Genomic DNA, 18,953 nt, shown 5'->3' with positions numbered 1-18,953 from the left:
TGAAAAGTCCCTGTCTTTTTAATCTCACCTCATACAGAAGTTGTTCCTTACCCCTAATCACTTTTTTTGTTCTTTTCTGAACCTTTTCCAATTCCAATATATCTTCTTTGAGATGGGGAGACCACATCTGCACGCAGTATTCAAGATGTGGGTGTACTATGGATTTATAGAGAGGCAATATGACATTTTCTGTCTTATTATCTATCCCTTTCTTAATGACTCCCAACTTCTTGTTTGCTTTTTGACAGCCACTGCACGTTGAGTGGATGTTTTCAGAGAACTATCCACAGTGACTCCAAAATCTCTCGAGTGGAAACATAATTTAGACCCCATAATTTTATGTATAGTTGAGATTGTTTTCCAATGAGCTGCACTATGTGTTATCCTGACATCTAGTACTGCTGAGATCCTGCAATCAGTGATATCCCTGCCCTTCCTGTTCCCTTTCTCCCCTGAACCCCACCAGCCCATAGTTACTGTTCCCAGCTTCCCCAGGACTCTCTCATTGTCTCTGGACCTGTCTGTCAGCAAGAAGCAGTGCCAGGGAGACTTGCCCTCTCTCTAGAGACTTCGATTTCTGGGACATGGATTTACTTTCTATGTGTTCTAGGAGACTCTTTGAAATTGAGTGTCTGTGACATTAACCATAGTGCAATCTGGACTGTTGAACAGCTGTGAGACTCAGTTCCCAAGCTGGGGTGCCTTTTACACTGCTTTACTGTGAGAACAGCCACTCCTGGGCAGGTAACACACAGTCTCCAGCATGTAACTCGCTCCCAGCTACACAGTACTGAGTGCTGCTAGTCAGCGACTCTCGAATTACAGTACTCCACAAGAGAACAGAAAATTCTCTGCTCCCAGACTTCTCCCAGAAATGTGCATCTTGCACTGTCCAGCACACTACTGAACAATGGGAGCTCATATGAAATCTATCATTTCATCAGTGGAAAATGACCTGTACCAACCTTGTCATTCCAAATGGAGTTTCCAACACACTTGAGTCCAAACACACTGGTTAGGTAAAACAATAAAACAAAATTGTTAACTGCCGGAAAAAAATCTTTTCAGTGGCTAAGGGTAATGAGGCATAAAAGTCAGAATTGTTTACAAAAGAAATGCAAAGATAAAACACAAATTAACGTCTAAGTTAACAAGCTAAAATGGATTCAAAGCAAATGTTTCTCTCTCCATGTGCTGAGACAGGCTGGCTTTCCATTCAGCCAGGACTCCCCCGTAACCTGCCCCTGCCTCCCAAGTTCAGTTCTTCAGGATTTGTCATGGGCAGAGGGAAAGGGGAGAGAGAGAGTCCCAAGCATTTTCCTCACCTCTTTTTATAATTCAGTCCTTTCTATTAGAAACAACTTCAGTTCTCAGCTGAGTCATGGTGACAGGCTGTCTGTTGGAGATATGAGTTTCAGGTCTCCCTCTGATAGAATGTAAATGTCTTCTTCACACCTTCCCCCTGCCAGCGAATTGCTGTTTGCCTTGCTGTCTCTGAGGAACTGGTCTGTGGGTGTTCCCAGAATTGTAACTTTTTGTAATATCCTACAGTAAAATCTCATAACTTTACATACAGTGTTGCTACACATTTTAACAGGAGGATAATATTCAGTAGATTATGTGATTTCAAGTGATACTTCACAAACCATACTGTGTACAAAATTCTTCATAATTTTCCAGAAGAGTGAACATAGGATTACAGACTGACACAGGGCCTGTGTGTGTGTTCCCAGCAGATATGTGGATTTTTCAATCCCTCCTAAGCAAAGTGTTCTGCATCTTCAAGGATCTGGTTTACTAAGTGTGACACTGCATGGAATTGTGAGACGCTTCCTATTATTATTACTTTGCAATTTTATCATATTGGTATTAATAATGAATTGTGCTAGATATGCCATATTAGGTGTCAGGGAAAATGTTATAATTTTCCAAGTATGATCATTTTTTTTGTTTGTATCACCTTTCTATTGTGAGATATAGATACGTAGGGTATATCTGTATTCCAGACTGTGGACTGTGTTTCTGGGTGACACCCTCAGATCTATTGGCATCAGCACTGCCTAGCCTGTTTGATGGCCCGTCCAGGGTCATCAGCTGTACAATGAATCCATGGAAAGGATCAAGGGGATACACGGATTGAGTCAGCAAGACATGCCGGGGAATGCCTGTGTAACGAGAATGCCAAGGCTTTTCCAGGCCTGTAACACTCGCATCCTCCCCTCTGCAGAAAGAGCAGCCCGGATCCAGCATGGGAGCTGAGACCCCACGGGGCCCTGGGAGCTGTAATTCCTTGGCCAGCTCCCTGCCTTGGAGCAGGGAAGGAACTACATTTCCCAGCATTCCCTTGGCTGCTATCAACAGGAAAGGGAGGGGGGAAGCTGCGAGACTCCATGCGCTGCAGCTTGCTGTGGCTGGGGAGCTGGCTGCTAGAAGGGGGTGGCAGTGTGAATGGGGAACAAGTGTGCCCAAGGAGTAGAAGGCTTTGGCCCAGGTAGCACCCTCAGAAGACTTCCCCAGACTGGCTTAGGGATGCTGGTGTGACCTCGCCTGGCAGCCCCCAAGGAAGGAACTGGGTGGACTAAATGGACAGTGTCCCCTTCTATCTGAAGCCTGGCAAGGGAGGTATGTGGATCCCACCAGAAGTTAAAATGGTAAGTAAGGGAGGGGAGGCTTTACGAGAGGACCTGGGCAGCTTCAGAAACAGCACAGGAGGATTTCCACTTCTGAGCCATGAAAATAGAAATTGACTTTTTCCTTTCCAGATTTAGCTAATGTTCAGAAAGGGAATCTAGCGCCTGCCTTCCAGATTTGAACACCCTCAAAATTCAGGAGTGCTCAAGCTCAATTTGGGCAGCTGTTACTTCATTTCTCCCAAATCAAATATGCTGATCCACTATCATTTGCTGTTGAAAAAGTAGGATAAAATTGAGCAACAAATGCTGGGGTCTTCCCAGTGCTCACTAGGGCTGGAATTGCTATTTTCAACAGCCATTACCATTTTTTTTTAAGTTTTGCTTGTTTAAAAGGAAGACAGTGATATTGCACTGGCAAATCCCCCATAGAAACAAAGAGTGGAACAAAAGAATAATAAAGGCACCTCAAGTTTTCCTCATTTATGTAGGACAGTCTTATAAGATGGATCCAGACATCTTCCAATCACACAAGCTGAAAATTATTCCACTTTACTGCAGTAACCATGCGGGAACCAGTCCTGTCTGTGTTCTGTGCGCATCCAAAATCCCTGCTGAACTCAGAAGTGCCTTGCTTTTGTGACCATCTCACCTGATATGTTCAGCCCTTGTAAGGGAAGCAGGTTCACATTTAGTAATTGGGTGGGAAGCGTCTCAGAAAAAGTTAGGTGCTGTAGGAGGTGTTGCTTATTCACTAGGTAATGTGAGACCTTCCTGTTACACTAGTAAACCAGTGCCGCACAGCAGGCACTTTGCTCCTGGAGTCTAGAATGGGGCCTTTGTGTCTATACACAGCCCATTAAAGACAATGAAAAGCCTCCCACTCACTTCAACAGGCTTTGGCCAGAACTGGTTATACACGGGGTAACCTCACTGTCTTCACAGGGTCCTGGTCTCACAGCGGAGGGGGGGCATGTGAGCTTGTGGCAGAGCTGCTGCTCCGGGACAGGAATCTCCTGGCACCCCAGCCTCCAAAATCATCCAGGCTTCACTTTCTGCACGACTAGGTGCTGGCTGAGGGGGGTGTGGGAATTCTTGGCCTCTGCTGCAGGTGATGGGAATCGCAGGTATTTAAAGCCATGGCCTAGAGGAGGGAAGTGCCTAACTGCAGAGTCTGCAGCTGCCTAGGGCCAGGGCTGAGGATTTAGAGTCCCTAGTGCTGCCATTGCAAGGTTCAAGCAATGCCGTGACTGGTGACATGGGGGGGTGGGTACTGGAGACATGGCTAGAGAAGGTCTGAATGAGGAAGGAGATAAATCTGTGGGGAGTTTCCTTGATCACTATGAAAGTTCTGCTCACTGTGGACACTGGTAAAGCCACATGGGTGTACAGCTCAATAAGAAAACCCGGGGGCTGAGGGAGCTGTGTATGGCAATGCGTACAGTCATGGAGAGGTGTGTGATCAAAATGAAAAATGTCTCTGAGGTTCAGTAGCGGGTATGCTATGGCACCAACGGCACTGCCCCACCAGGCCCACACTCGGAACCCACAGTTACTACATAGGGGCCTACAAATATGTTTGGTACCAGGACCCACAGAAGGTTAATCTGGTCCTGACTACCTGAGCACTATTTCAGTCCCACATTTTTGGGTGGACCTCCCACAGTGGGAGCTGCGGAGCCCTCCCCCGCAAAACACACACCCACCCCATCCTACCTCCTGGTGTTGGGAGGGGAACAGGAGAAAGGACAAAAGAAGCAAGAGAAGAAGCGGAGGGAAGGATGGAGGAAAAGGTGAAACAAAAAGGACAAACCCTAATGTCCCCAGTGATTCTAAGGGACAAAATCCCAGGTGTGCAATAAAATTCTGCCTCCTTAAGCTCGTGTTTTCCATGCCTAGAATTCAACTCCCACCAGATGGATCAGACTGAACAGGTTTCAAACCTCCAGGAGGCTCTTACCTTCTAAACAGGGACGGCTGTTTTCTAGTAAAATCACTGAAAGGGAAGGAGAAAACTCAAAAGAGGTTCCTCCTGGCGCTCAAGTCCGTGAACCCGAATACTCTCTCAGTCCTCAAAGAGAGACCTGGAGAAGGAGACTTGCTGCAGCAAAGCCACAGGGGTCTCTGAGGTTTCCCTGGCCCCTCGCCCCTGTCCTGCCTGGCTGATGTCAGCATCTCTCTGTGAGGTCACCACCTCCCCACCACCTTTGACCAATAGTCTGAGGTCCTGCCAAAGGCCTTTGTGATGTCACTGCCACACCCCTCCCTTGCTGTGCCAATGTCCTGCCCCGGCCAGGCACTTTGGAGGTTTGAGCTACTCCCTGTGGATCACCCCACTCAAGGAGCTTTTCTGCAGAGCATCCTCAGATGTCTGAGCACACGAGTGCCATGGCAACGAACTGACACACGTGACACCAAAATGAGATCATTAATATACTAACCTTGAGGAGAAGGACACTGCAGCATTAGTAGGGGAGAACCCCCTACTGAACATGCATTACACCTAGCAGCGTCAGCAGAACATATCGGCTATACAACTAAAGAAAGGGATCTGCACGTTGCTGTAGACCAGTGGTTCCCAACGTGGTGCCTGCAAGCGCCATGGCGCCCGCCGGGGCATTTATGTGCACCCACTTACTGCCCAGCAGGGGAGAGAAGCTGTGGCCCTGCGCCTGACGGGGACAGAAAACTCAGGCTGCAGGCGCCGGTGCTCTCTGTCCCTGGCAGGCGCGGGCTGCAGCTTTCTCTGGCTTCTCTGGGGCTGCAGGCTGCGGGCACCGGTGCTCTCCGTCCCTGGCAGGCGCGGGGCTGCGGCTTCTCTCCAGCTTCTCCGGGGCTGCAGCCTGCGGGCGCCGGTGCTCTCTGTACCTGGCAGGCGCGGGACTGCAGCTTATCTCCAGCTTCTCCGGGGCTGCAGGCTGCGGGCACCGGTGCTCTCTGTCCCTGGCAGGTGCGGGGCTGCGGCTTCTCTCCAGCTTCTTCGAGGCTGCAGGCACCGGTGCTGTCTGTCCCTGGCAGGCACGGGGCTGTGGCTTCAAAGCTGGAGAGAAGCTGCAGCCCAGCCCCGTCCGGGAACAGAGAACTCTGGGGCTGCAGGCTTCAGTCTATGTTAAAGCAAGGATAATCAATATATTTGGACCAGCAGTTCAACAATGTTTTACTTTTTTAAAAATAAAGAAGATGAAAACTGTTTGATATTTATTTTGTAAAATGTTTTGTAGATAAAAAAGAACAAATTCACATGGGAAGGTGAAAGAGTAATTGCCGAATAATTTAGTTAATACCTTTCACATGTAAAATTACTGTTTTTATCTTATGGATTCATATATTATGTAATATTAAATGACTTTTTTGTATATTTAATGTAAAAACAGAAAATAAGCCTTGAAAAACTGTTGGCGCCCACTACACTCTCTTCTGAAAACATGAATGTGCTACTGGCCACAAAAAGGTTGGGAAGCACTGCTGTAGACAGATCAATGCAAAGCTCCACTCACTGCACAGCTGCCAGCAGAAAAGCGAACGTGTTCAGATCCATAAGGAATGGGATGGAGAATAACACGGAACGTTTGTATATAAATCACGGGGGCAGCCTCGGATATCCTGGGCTCACCATGGTTACTACAGCACTGCACACAGAATATTTTAAATCTATCCTTGAGAACTGGGGAAGAAAGAGGTCTAAAAAGAAATATTTGATAAAGAGAGAAAAGCACCCGGTTCTGAAGAGATTTTATACTAAGTAAGTGACAGTAGTTGGACAGTGTGACGGGATTGTATATGGAAGTTCCATAAACAGACAGTAATAATTCCCCCCCCACCCTTCACATGGGCAGCAGGGAGCCCTTTGGGGAGGTGCTTTAAGAGGCTACGTGAGGGGAGTATGGAGCAGGAAAACTCCCTGGCAGTGGGGAGGAGGCAGCAGCAGGGGGGCGGGTGACTGGCAGCTGGGGGGAGGCGCTGGGCGGGGGCAACAGCAGCAGGGAGGGGTGACTGGCAGCTGGGGGCGCTGGGCAGGGGCAGCAGCAGGTGGGGGTGACTGGCAGCTGGGGGCGCTGGGGGCAGCAGGGCGGGGGTGACTGGCAGCTGGGGGCGCTGGGCAGTGGGGCAGCAGCAGGGTCGGGTGACTGGCAGCTGGGGGCGCTGGGTAGTGGGGCAGCAGCAGGGCGGGGGTGACTGGCAGCTGGGGGCGCTGGGCGGGGGCAGCAGCAGGACGGGCGGGGATGACTGGCAGCTGGGGGCGCTGGGCGGGGGCAGCAGCAGGGCGGGCGGGTGACTGGCAGCTGGGGGCGCTGGGCGGGGCAGCAGCAGGGCGGGGTGACTGGCAGCAGGGGCGCTGGGCAGGGGGCAGCAGCAGGGCGGGGTGACTGGCAGCTGGGGGCGCTGGGCAGGGGGCAGCAGCAGGGGGGGTGACTGGCAGCTGGGCGCTGGGCGGGGGGCAGCAGCAGGGCGGGGGTGACTGGCAGCAGGGGGCGCTGGGCAGGGGCAGCAGCGGGGTGACTGGCAGCTGGGGCGCTGGGCGGGGCAGCAGCAGGGCGGGGGTGACTGGCAGCAGGGGGCGCTGGGCAGGGGCAGCAGCTGGGCAGGGGGCAGCAGCGGGGGCGCTGGGCGGGGGCAGCAGCAGCAGGGCGGGGGTGACTGGCAGCGGGGGCGCTGGGCAGGGGGCAGCAGCAGCGGGGCCGCTGGCGCCGCAGGACCCGGCCGGGGGACCCTGGGGCCGGACAGTCTCCGGGGGGCACTTTCCCCTCCGGTCCCGTCCCGGCCTCGCTGCGGGCAGAGCCCGGCCCCGCCTCCCCCCCACAGGCCGCTGCGTCTCGGGCCCCGCGAGCTGCTCCCGGGGTCTCGGGCTCTGGCGCGAGGGGGACGCGCCCCGGCCGCGGGCAGGGACCGGCACATGGGAGGGGGCGGGGCTGGGGGCTCCGGGCGGGGCCGCTGCTCCTGGGGCGGTGACGGGGGCGGGGCGGGGTCTCTGCGAGGGGCGGGCATGAGATGGGGCCTCCCTTACCTGAGCTGCGGAGGGCGGAAGCGGCCCCGGGGCAGGCTGGGAGATGTAGTTCCCGACTCTCCCGGAAGCGGAAGTGACGTCGGCAGAGGAGCCAGAGCCGGGCTGCGCTAGAGCGTTGGGCGCTGCGGCTCTGCCTGGCTCGCGCGGGGCCGTTGGAGCCTCTCCCGGGCCGGAGAAGGGTTGGTGCCGGTGGGGCTCTGGGCATGCGCAGATCGCGGCGGGAGAGCCCTTCATTAACCCCCCCGTGCCCGGCCCGGGCTCCGCCCGCCCCGCTGCGGAGCTGCAGCCTCCAGGTCCCGGAGCGAGCCCCGGGGGCGGGGCCGGGCGGTGACTCTGCCCCAGTGCCCGGGGGGACCCGGCATCTCGCAGCGCCGGGATCTGCTCCCGGGGGGGGGCAGCGCCCGCGGGGGGCTCGGCGCTGCTGCCCCCGCAGGAGCCCAGCGCCCCGGGCCCGGCCAGGCTCTGCCCTGGGGCCCCGCGGGGTGCCGGGAGGGGCCCGGCCCCACTGGGGTCCCTGCGTGGGGCCGGGCGGGGCTGGGGGGTGAGACCGGGCTGGGGGGAATGTCTGTGCAGCCCGGACATGGCCGGGGGGGGCAGGTGACCCCCGAGGAGCGGGGAGAGAAAGGGGGGGGCTGAGATCCCCTCGGATTTACCGCTGCCCCCTCCCGTGGGGACCCCCCTCCTCCCCCGTCCTGCCCCCGGTCGCCCGAGAGAGCCCCGCGCAGCGCCCCGGGGGACCCCTCCCCAACCCCTGAGAAGTTCCCTGTCCCCCGATTGTGCCCCATTTTCTCCCCTTCGCCAGTGGCCAGTTCAGGTCTCAGGTTTGGGGGTTTCCCCCATTTCCACCTGCAGGGATTTGTCCTTGTGCGGGTGGGAAATGGTTCCCCCGAGTGATTCCTGAGCTGGGCAGAGGGTGAATGGGCAGAGGCTGGGGGGGCCCTGAGACAGGGACACCTCTGGGCTGCGCTGGGGGGGCCACTCTCTGCTGGCAACGGGGCCTGGGAAGGGCCAGGAAGGGGAGGGAGGAGCAAGTGTCCCCCATGGAGACGGCCCAGCCCCAGGTTTTCCAGTCCCAGCTACTCCCCAGCACCTGCTGGCCCTGTGAGTGTGAGGCAAGAAGAATCCATCTCATTCTGTTGTTGATTGAATATCCCTGTATAATCCCCTCCAATTTCCCCTCCGTTCTCTTGAACTGTTAAATGCTGACGTAAAATCTCCCAGATGTTGGTGCTTCTGTCTCACATTAGCAAATATATTGTTTGTGCCCCATTTTCTCCTCAGTTCTGAAATACTGATATCGAATTCTCAAAAATCTTCCCACTTTTCTCTCCAGGTGTGAGACTGAGATCAGGACTCTTATCGTACTGAGCGTGGCCCTGTTCTCCAGGCGCTGCAGAGACCCCAGGTGAGATCTGGGCCCTGTTCTGCCAGGCGCTGCAGAGACCCCAGGTGAGATCAGACCCCACTGTTGTGCCAGGTAAAACTGAGGCCTAGACCGAGATCACGGCACCCTTTAAGCCAGGCGGTGCACGACTGTGACCTAAACTGCTGCCTCCATTGTGCTGGGCACTTTAGAGACCTCGACTGAGATCTGTGTCCCCGTTGAGTCTGGCACTGCACTGACCCCAACCCAGATCATGCCCCACCACTGTACTGGGCACTGCACAGACCCTGACAGAGATCCTGCCCCCACATTTTACCAGTTGCTGCAGGCGCCCTAAACAAAATCCGGGATCCTGTAATGCTGGGAGTTGCAGCATCACCGACTGAGGTCAGGCCCCTGTTGTGCAGGGCTCTGCACAGACACCGAGATCAGGGTCCCCATTGTGACAGGTGCTGAACAGATACCAAGGGTATCTCTAACATGCCATGCCAGGTGACTCAGGCTCACAGGGCTCAGGTGAAGGGGCTGTTTAATTGCAGTGTAGATGTCTGGGCTCGGGCTGGGGCCAGGCTGTAGGACCCTGTGAGGTGGGAGGGTGCCAGACCTTGGGCTGCAGCCCCAGCTGGAACATGGACACCACAATTAAACAGCCCCACAGCCTGAGCCGTGTGAGCCCAAGTCAGTGGGCACGGGCCAGCCGCCGGTGTCTGACTGCAGTGTAGACATGCCCACAGGGACAGAGAGGCCTTGCCACAAAAAGCTCAAAGGCTAAATAGGCCAATGGTGGGAGGCGACTCTCCATTTTACAGATGGGGAAACTGAAGCTCAGAGAGCTGAAGTAATTTGCTCAAGTTTGCATGGAGAATTTGGGGCAAAACTGGGAACTGAACCCAGATTGTTTGAATTCTTGCCTCTCCCCTTAACCCCAGGCCCAGCGTGTGTGTGTGCAGCGTTGTTTTGGTCTCTGTTTGCCTTGCATTGGCTTCCAAGGGAGGCTGTGGAATTTCCTTCACTGGAGGTTTTTAAGACCAGGTTAGAGATACACCAGTCTGGGAATGTCTAGGGATACTTGGTCCTGCCTCAGCACAGGGGGCTGGAGTAGACGCCCTCTCAAGATCCCTTCCAGGCCTACTTGAAAGAATTCTCTTTTGTGCTGTGTCCTGTTCTACGCTGAGCTGTTTTGCCTGTTGCCTTTTGGAACTATGATGCACCATGCTGTGTTGCATAGTTTTATGATGCGTTATTTTGCCTCAGCTGGTTTGGTGTCTGTGTTATGTTGGCTTGAGTTGAGCTCTTTTGCATTGTGTACTTTTGTTCTAAGGTGTGTTAGTTTGCATTGTGTTGCTTTCTTCTCCTTAGTATTGTGTCATTTTATGCTGTGCAGTGTAGGTTTTTTTTTGTTTTTTGAATTGCCTGACACCATGTTTTCATTTGGTTTCATCATGTTGTTTTATACGTATCTATATTGCATAACATCATAGCAATGTAGAGCTGGACAGGACCTCAAGATGTTGTCATGTCCAGCTCCTTCTGTCGAGGCAGGACAAGTGTATGTAGATTGTCTCTGACAGAGCTTTGTCCTACCTGTTCTTAAAATCTTCCAGGGACAGAGACTCCCCAGCCCCTTTGTAAGACTATTCCCGAGCTGACCTGCCTCAGCTCTGGGGACACCCACACAGACTGTAGTGGTGAGCAGCTCTGGAGAGAGAGGAGACCCCAGTGAGTGGCAGCTGGGTAAAGAGACTGAAGTTGGGAGGAGAAACATTGACGTGTCCAAGGTCACCCAGGCTGTCTGTGACCGAGCTAGAAATAGAGCCCAGTTCTAGTGCCACCGTACTGCTGTTTTGGGCACCCAAGGTCTCTGCCACCCTGGTGTTTTAGGCACTGGTGCAAACCCTTAGTACAGACAGAATTTACACTAGTGCACTCTGGCACTGGTGCACTATGTCCCTATTTGAAGGCTTGCAGGGGATAGGGGAGGGGGGGCAGTGACCTCACAGAGGCCTGGGGCTGGCTGAACAGTGCAGCTGGTAAGGGAGGGGCAGCAGTGAGTGCTGGAGGTATGAGCCAGGAGCACAGCCCCACAGGGCTGGACACTGACTTCTCCTGACCCATGACCCATACACCCAGCTGTGTGCAGGGACCACAGCTGAGCTGCCTGCCAAGACAGCCTGTGCATCCATGGGCAAACCACCTCTTTCTGCAGCCTAATACAGTGGGGTCTGGGGACCTTTCCAAGCTGCGGGTGATGTGGCTCTGGCGTTAACGGGATCTGTTCCTGGCTCTGTCCCTGACCTGCTTGGTGACCTTGGGGAAGTCACAGCCCCTCTCTGTTTTCCTCCTCCCCATTGTTTACTTGGATTGTGATCTCTTTGGGGCAAGGACTGTCCCTCTCTGTCTGTGCAGTGCCCAGCAGAATGGGGCTGCTGATCTCAGTCAGGTTCTCTGCCATGTGCTGCACGATGGGGCCCTGATCTCCATCAGTGTCTGTGCAACACAAAGCACAGCTTATAGACTCACAGACTTTAAGGCCAGAAGGTAGAGGTGTATGTCAGATGAGGTCTCATCGGTGCCTTGTATAACAGTACTGACCCTTTCATGTATAGCTCAGTGGTTTTAGCACTGGCCTGCTAAACCCAGGGTTGTGAGTTCAATCCTTGAGGGGGCCATTTAGAGATCTAGGGCAAAAATCTGTCGGGATTGATCCTGCTTTGAGCAGGGGGTTGGACTAGATGATCTACTGAGGTCCCTTCCAACCCTAATAATCTATGATTCTATGTGTCTGCTGGAAATCCCTCACCTGATGTATCCTAGGACTGCATTAACCCATTTCACGGCTGCATCACATTGGCAGCTCATAATTATCCTGTGATCAACCAGTCTCCTCCTCTGTCACTTCCAATTGACAAACCCCCAGCTTATTGCAAAATTTTGCACTTGGGAACTAACAAGTCGAATTTGTTCACTATTGATTTTCATCCCATTTCAATTACTCCAGCTTTCAAGGACATGCAGCTTTTCTTGTATGATTTTCCTGTCCTCCTCCGTATTGGCAATCCCTCCCTGCTCTGTGTCCCACTCCCACTTCTTGTGCCAAGATCACTAATAAAAGTGTTGAGTAAGATTGGTCCCAAGACTGATCCGAGGAACTGCACTAGTAACTCCCACCAGCCTGACAACTCACCCTTCAATATGACCCCCTTGTAGACTCCCCTTTAACCAATTCTTTATTGACCTTTCGGTTCTCATATTAATCCCCATAGTCTCCAATTTAACAAATAGTTTCCCATGTGGAACTGTATCAAAAGCCTTACTGACGTCCAGATCAGGTTTCTCTGCACAATCTACCTTTTGTAACACCATGTTTTATTTATTTATAGTGCTGAAGGCTGAGAGGAAGTGTTAGCAGTAGGCTGAGAATGGCCATGTGGAGGTGGGGGAGGGAATGGCAGACAGTGGGGAGGTGGGGGGGATGCGGCGTTGGAGGTGTATGTGGGATTGTGTTTTGTAGGAGTCCATGTCTCTGCTCCCTGTGGCCGTGGCTCGTTCCGTAGCAAAGCAGCATGTCAGCAGAGCAGACGCACACACCGTAGCTCTGCCTGGAACACGCAGCGTTCACTGCCAGATGGGCTGGGCGATTTTTCAGGGACCCAGCTTGATATGCCTGGCTGGGGTGGGTTCAGTTGGACGGAGGTCTGGGCTCTGATAGTTTGCGATGTTCCTTTTTGCATAGTCAGTTCTTTCCATTTATTGTTTTACCCCCGCCTATGCCAGGTGCCGCTCTCTTTGTAACTTGCTTCAGTTATTTCACTTCCAGTTTTTAAATGGGATCTAAGAATTGCAAAGCTGAATGAAAGATAAACAAACAGAACCATTTGAATGTCGGCCCAGAGCTGGTAGAACGTTACCTAGTGACGGTCGGCTGTAATGACCGGGTTCCCTACAGCGTTTTCTGGTGGGGCGGATAAAGCAACGTCAAAGAGCCAAATGCGCGTTTGAGGGCGAAAGGGCTCGTCAGGTGTTTGCTCTCTAAGGAGCATGTCACCGGCCAGGGCCTGCAGTCTGTCAGGAGAGGTGCGCTGGGGTGTATTTAGGAATCTGAAAATAAAAGGTGAAGACGGCTGGGTCACAATATCCAATGAAATCTTGCAAACAATTATACAAATGGACCCTACTGCTGTTAAAACAACATGGTATTAATGCTGATTCAAAACTGACATTAAAATTAGGAGAGAAACGCATGAGAAATGAACTGACACCTACTTACCATTTCTTACTGCCTAAAATTTTGACACTCCCTCACAGCATCTTTTTTTCAAAGCGATGCACAGCACACAGTCAGGTTAATGAATGGAAGCACACCCATTATTGCCTGCTTTGTGCTGCATGAGCATCTGATTAAGCACCTAATTACAACTGTACCACTGTAAGTGGAAATGCATCAACCCAGCTTAGCTCCAAGGTGTTTAGATGTGAATGAAAAGTTTCTAAATTAAATACATGGCAGAATGGTTAATGGGGAAAATACACTGAAATGCCTCTACCCAGTCCTGTTGACTTCTTCTCCCAAACCCCCCATGAGTTCTGGCCTCTTGGTCAACTCAGCTCCCAGTCCCACATCAGCTGTGCCGTGTCCCAACCTAACCCATTTCTACTGCAATTCTTCACCCTCCTCATCCAGGCAGGGGGTTGGCGCTGCAGCCCCTAAGGTACATGCGTTAATCACTGTCTCTCATACCGGGGCTATTTAGATTTCAGGGAATGATTTCTCAGAATTACTGACTCTGGGAGGTGGGAGAGAGGAGAGGCTGAGAGAGCGTTTGCTCTTACGGCCACGTTCAACTCTGGTAGCCTCCATGTTACCTCATCCTCCACCCTCCCCCATGTCTCTGCTCATGTCAGTTTCACCTGATTATAATGCCACTGGCTTCAGCAGAGCTCCTAGACAGGAGCTACATCACGAGGGGGTTACAGTACTGAGAGTGAAATACATCACAGGGAGGGTGTAATTATCCTGAAGTGAAACATTCCAGTCTAGGAAGTGAAAGACTTCAAGTACTTCATTACTTAAAATTACGCTTGAAAGGATTGGATTTTTATTAATAAATTGCAGTAAATGTTAATTTCACTGTACACACACACACAGATTAAAAAATATTGATATAGGTAATATACAGAAATGCTTCTGGAGAAAGTGGAGTTTGATTTAAGGCTATTTACACTGTATATTTTGGGTATGAGATTGACAATTTCTCTTTGAACAGTTCTATGATTTGGCTTTTGGACTCTCAGCAGTTACTGTTATTAAATAATTGTTGTCTGAGGACCCCCATAACTTCCACAGCTCTGAACATTGAAATTGTAAACATTGAAAAAAGGGTTTAAAAATAAATCTCTATCTCTTGAAATTAAAAGAAAGAAATAGACACAATGAATTTTGTCAAACCCACTTAACAGCAATTGTAATATGCTAGGGGATGGAAATTCACAACTAAGGCACCAACCTTAATTCTGCCCTGAAGGGAGACCAGGCAATTGCCGTAGGGCTACGAATTAGGCGTTTTAGTGTATATTGTTCCAGATTACAAATCGGTGTGATCTAAAGACACGTGAAATCTTTTCCTCAGGATATCACCGTCACTGGGTTGTTTCTCTTAGTGGTAATTCCCAGAAGTGAACAGATTAGTAACATTATCAGTTCTGAAGTGGCCATTTCAGATTCCTGGGGAGTGTCGTATTTTGCACTAGGGGCCAGGTCCTTGGAGAGACGGAACCTTGGTTTCATTTTAACTTCTCCATGCTCAGCAGCTTCTGGAATTTGGTTCAAAGTATTTACATGTTTCCCTGCCCTGTTCTTAAAAGTGCTGCTTTAGAAAGTGGAGAAGGGCAGGAACTGACTGCAGGATCAGTAGCCGAGTCCCTTAGATATTTATAGCTCATCAGAAGGAGGACGGGGATTGGTGGGTGTCTGGGGATTTAATAATAAACACACAAATATCATTGTTCTTAGTGAATTTTCATCTTCTAATTCCCATAACCCACTAATTATCCCTGGCTGCCCCCGGCAGTCTGGGGAGGGAGAACTGGAACCGAAGGCACAAGCATCTTTCAGTGGCTGACTCAGTCACCCAGAGTCAGTGATGAGCTGCAGCCGGTTCGCACTGGTTCGCGGGAACCGGTTGTTAAATTTAGACGCTCTGTTAGAACCGGTTGTCCCGCCTGGGACAACTTGTTCTAAAAGGGCATTTAAATTTAACAACCACTCCCTGCTGTGGCCCCAGCTCACCTCAGCTCTGCCTCCACCTGCTGCCATGAATGCTCCGCCCTGCTTCTCCTCCCCCCCCTGCTTCCCGCGAATCAGCTGTTCGCGCGGGAAGCCTGGGGGGGCTGAGAAGCAAGCAGGCTTCCCGCTTAGGAACAGGAAGATGGAGCTGAGGTAGGGGTAGAGGGAACGAGGAGGGCCATGCGCCCCGGCCGGTCTTCAGCCGCGTCCCTGCCCTGCCCGGCTCTGGCCGCGGCCCTGCCCAGCCCCGCGTCCCTCCCCGGCCGCCTGCCTGCCTCCGTCCCTCCCCGGCCCCGCGTCCCTCCCCAACCGCCCGGCTCCGCCTCCGGCCCTCCCAGCCCCGCGGCCCTCCCGGCCGCCTGGCTCGGCCACGGCCCTCCCGGCACCGCGGCCCCGGCTGCCCGTCTCCGGCTGCGGCCCTCCCGGCCCCGCCGCAACCCAGCTCCGGGCCCAGCGGCGGCCGCCACCCCACCTACCCAGCCGCCCGGGTCCGGGCGCGACGGCGGCCCCGGCTGCCCAGCTCCGGCCCCGTGGCTCTGGCGGCGGCCCTCCCCGGCTCCGGCCGGCCAGCCGCCTGGCTCTGGCCACCCGGCTCCCACCGTATCCTCCGGCCGTGCGACTCCTGCCCCGGAGCGGTGCTGCAGTCCAGGCTCCCGTCTCCAGCCATGGCCGGACTGCAGCACCGCCAGCCACGTCCAGGCCGCGCGGGAAGGGGGCCGGGAGGGGGTGTTGGAGAGAGGGCAGGGGAGTGGTTCGGGGTGGGGAGGAGTGGATAGGAGTTGTGGGGGTCAGAGGGAAGGGAAGAGGGGGATTGAATAGGGGCAAGGGTCCCGGGAGGGCAGTCAGAAATGATCAGGGGTTGGATGGGGGCGGTGGGAGGCAGTCAGGGCAAGGGTTCCAGGGGCTGTCAGGGTACAGGGAAGGGGGTGGATGGGGCAGGGCTTCCTGGGGGGGGGCATGATCCCTCCTGGGGTGAGGAGGGAACCGGTTTGTTATGATTTTGGCAGCTCATCACTGCACAGAGTGAATTTCACTTCACTGGATAAAGCCCTAGTTGCTGAGCTCTGCAGAGGGGTGGGGAGGTGAATTCCATCCCCCATTCTTGAGCAATTCTCACCCTGACCTCAGACACTACCCCACCTTCCCCTGCAGTGATGGACCCACTTGATGCTGCCAGAGCCATCTGCCATGGGAGCTAGAGAGGACAGAGGCCCAGCTCCAGAACGGCTCCCCCTGCCCACAGCCCCCAAGCTGTGCTAGAGTTGCCCTGACTTTCCAATCTGCAGATCAGTCCGGCTGTCCCCAGCCCGTGCACCCACCACACACAATCTTTGTCACAACAAACATCCCAGGATTGGGAAAGACCATCGGGCTGGCTGCAGTCTCCCGTTGCTGCTGTGAGGGGAGTGGGGTGGTCCCTCACAGAGGATACAAACATACCCAGGGGCAGAAGGGAAATGTAGTTTCTTCCAGGGGTTTGAAATGTTTGGTTTAGAGTCCTGAGCTCTGTCTTCCTGTTTGTCCCCTTCTGCCACTTTCAGATCTCTTGGAGAGACAAGGTGGGGGAGGTAATTGTTTTAGAACCAATTAAAAATACCTCTTTGCTGTCCTGGGACCAACATGGGTACAACAACTTTCCCCTCTGTACCCCCTCCCCATCTCACCTCCCCCTCAGCTGAGACTGTCCTATGTGATAGGAAAATAAGGGTTCAGTCCTGTTGCTGGATTGGGTCTTGCCAGCACTAACGGGAGTGAAAGCCTGTGTGCATTAATGACAGCAGCAGCTCTGGGACTCGACACATAGGGAGAAGAGATGGGAGTAAGCAGGTTGTGTTTGTGACAGGTGTGAGTTACTCAGGTGGGAATTCTGCACCGCTGCGTACGCACAGAATTCACGTCCAGCGCAGAATTTCTTTTTTTTGGCTTGAAGAAGATACGTTCTGCCTGAGCAGTGCTACAGTTCTGCCTTTCACCCACCAGAGGCCCCTGTGGCACCAGAACAGGCAGCAGCCAGCTGGGTTCATCTTGGTGGGAATTTGTTGCCCCGAGCTATACCCCAAATGGGAGGAGAGTTAGTGGGTGCAACTGGGGAGAGTCCTGAGACACGGCTGCCGCTGGGGGTGGGGAGAGGGTGGTCATTCTCGCCTCGCAAGATGGTGTGGAAAGGGCACAGGAGGAGCAAGTGTCCCCTATGGAGACTGCCCAGCCCCAGGTTATCCAGTCCCAGACGCTTCTTCCCCCACCGTACCCCAAACCTCTTCACCCCTCCAGCCATCAGTTGCCAGGCTTCCTCGCTGCGAGCCCTTCCTGACTGCAGAGACCCTCTGAGCCAGTCGTGTGTCAGGGCTCAGCCCTCTGGCTGCGTCCTCAGGGCACTTTCTTCCTCTCTCGGGCACCGTGCCACAGGGACCCCACAAAGCTACATTGCTCAGGCTTTGGCTTCAGCCCCGGGTGGTGGGGCTCAGGGCCCTGGACTTCAGCCCCATGCGCTGGGACTAGAGCTTTCTGCCCTGGGCCTCAGTGAGTCTAATGCTGCCCTTGCTTGGCCCCTGCCCTGAAAACTGCTAGTGGCCCCAGGGGCCCAGGACCCCTGGTTGAGAACCACTGTCTTACCCCACGAATCACAGCAATGTTCAGGTTACTGCCAGTCATAGAATCCTAGAATATCAGGGCTGGAAGGAACCTCAGGAGGTATCTAGTCCAACCCCCTGCTCAAAGCAGGACCAACCCTCAACTGAATCATCCCAGCCAGGGCTTTGTCAAGCCTGACCTCATGCCAAAGGGCCAGTCACTTACTGAGGTCAATTGAATCTTAGATCTCACAACAAAGACAATACTTGTAGCCAGTCCTGTCATAACCTGTATTAAGATTTATTTAAAAGGAAAGGAGAGTTGTTTACGAAGTTAAAGCAGGTAATCCTATAGATGCAGACGAGTTACAGTGTTAAATTTCAAAAGGTAAAAGAAGCTTCTATAATAAGCAAGCTCTGCATCTTTTTTAGGACTAACCCAGGCTAATCAGCTGGGGATCTCATACTTATGCCTAGAAACTTTATCCCCCCAGAGTCCAAGCAGCTACAGATCATCAGTTCCTTCTATATGGGGTTTTTCATCCCCTTCCTGCCATGTGCTCTGAGCTGCAAACTCAGCTAATGGGAAGTCAAGAGCACAACAACAGTCTTTTGTTGTCTTTAACATCCCATAATAGTCTATGTGGTGTTGATGAACCTTTCCTGCCAGGCAGGGTGTAATGCATTCGGCTGTCAATCAACACTCCACCTAGGTAAAGTCTCTCTCCTCTGGTGATTTACAGAGCCACAGAGGCTCCCAATGCAACTAGTCAGATATTAACCCAGGCAGCCACTCACAAGCATTCAATAAAGTGTAAACGCATTCTTATAATCCTAATACTTAATATTAACACAGGTGAGTCAAACTGATTCCACTGTGTGTTTGTCCCTGTTCAATGAAGACGGGGGCTTTTGCAAGAGCTAACACCTCATCTGCCAGTGTCACAGGCAGGCTGGACAGGGATGGTGTCTCTAGCCTCTGTTTGCCAGAAGCTGGGAATGGGTGACGGGGGGGATCACTTGATGATTCCGTGTTCTGGTCATTCCCTCTGAAGCACCTGGCATTGGCCACTGAGCTAGA

The 18,953-nt window shown here is 53.1% G+C and overlaps 1 protein-coding gene and 1 pseudogene across 1 annotated transcript in view; one reads left to right on the top strand and one right to left on the bottom strand.

The window, feature by feature from the left end:
• LOC120381382 overlaps positions 1 to 6,168 on the bottom strand; it is a 31,343-nt pseudogene extending 25,175 nt beyond the window's left edge.
• Positions 1 to 18,953, top strand: part of LOC120381594 (zinc finger protein 850-like) — a gene marked incomplete at its 3' end in the record, with an annotated part of 191,239 nt that overhangs the window by 101,747 nt on the left and 70,539 nt on the right. The window lies entirely within an intron of this gene.

The sequence above is a fragment of the Mauremys reevesii genome, linkage group 14 (genome assembly GCF_016161935.1).
Source record: "Mauremys reevesii isolate NIE-2019 linkage group 14, ASM1616193v1, whole genome shotgun sequence".
Taxonomy (NCBI): Eukaryota; Metazoa; Chordata; order Testudines; family Geoemydidae; genus Mauremys; species Mauremys reevesii.
This window is presented reverse-complemented; position numbering and strand designations above follow the sequence as displayed.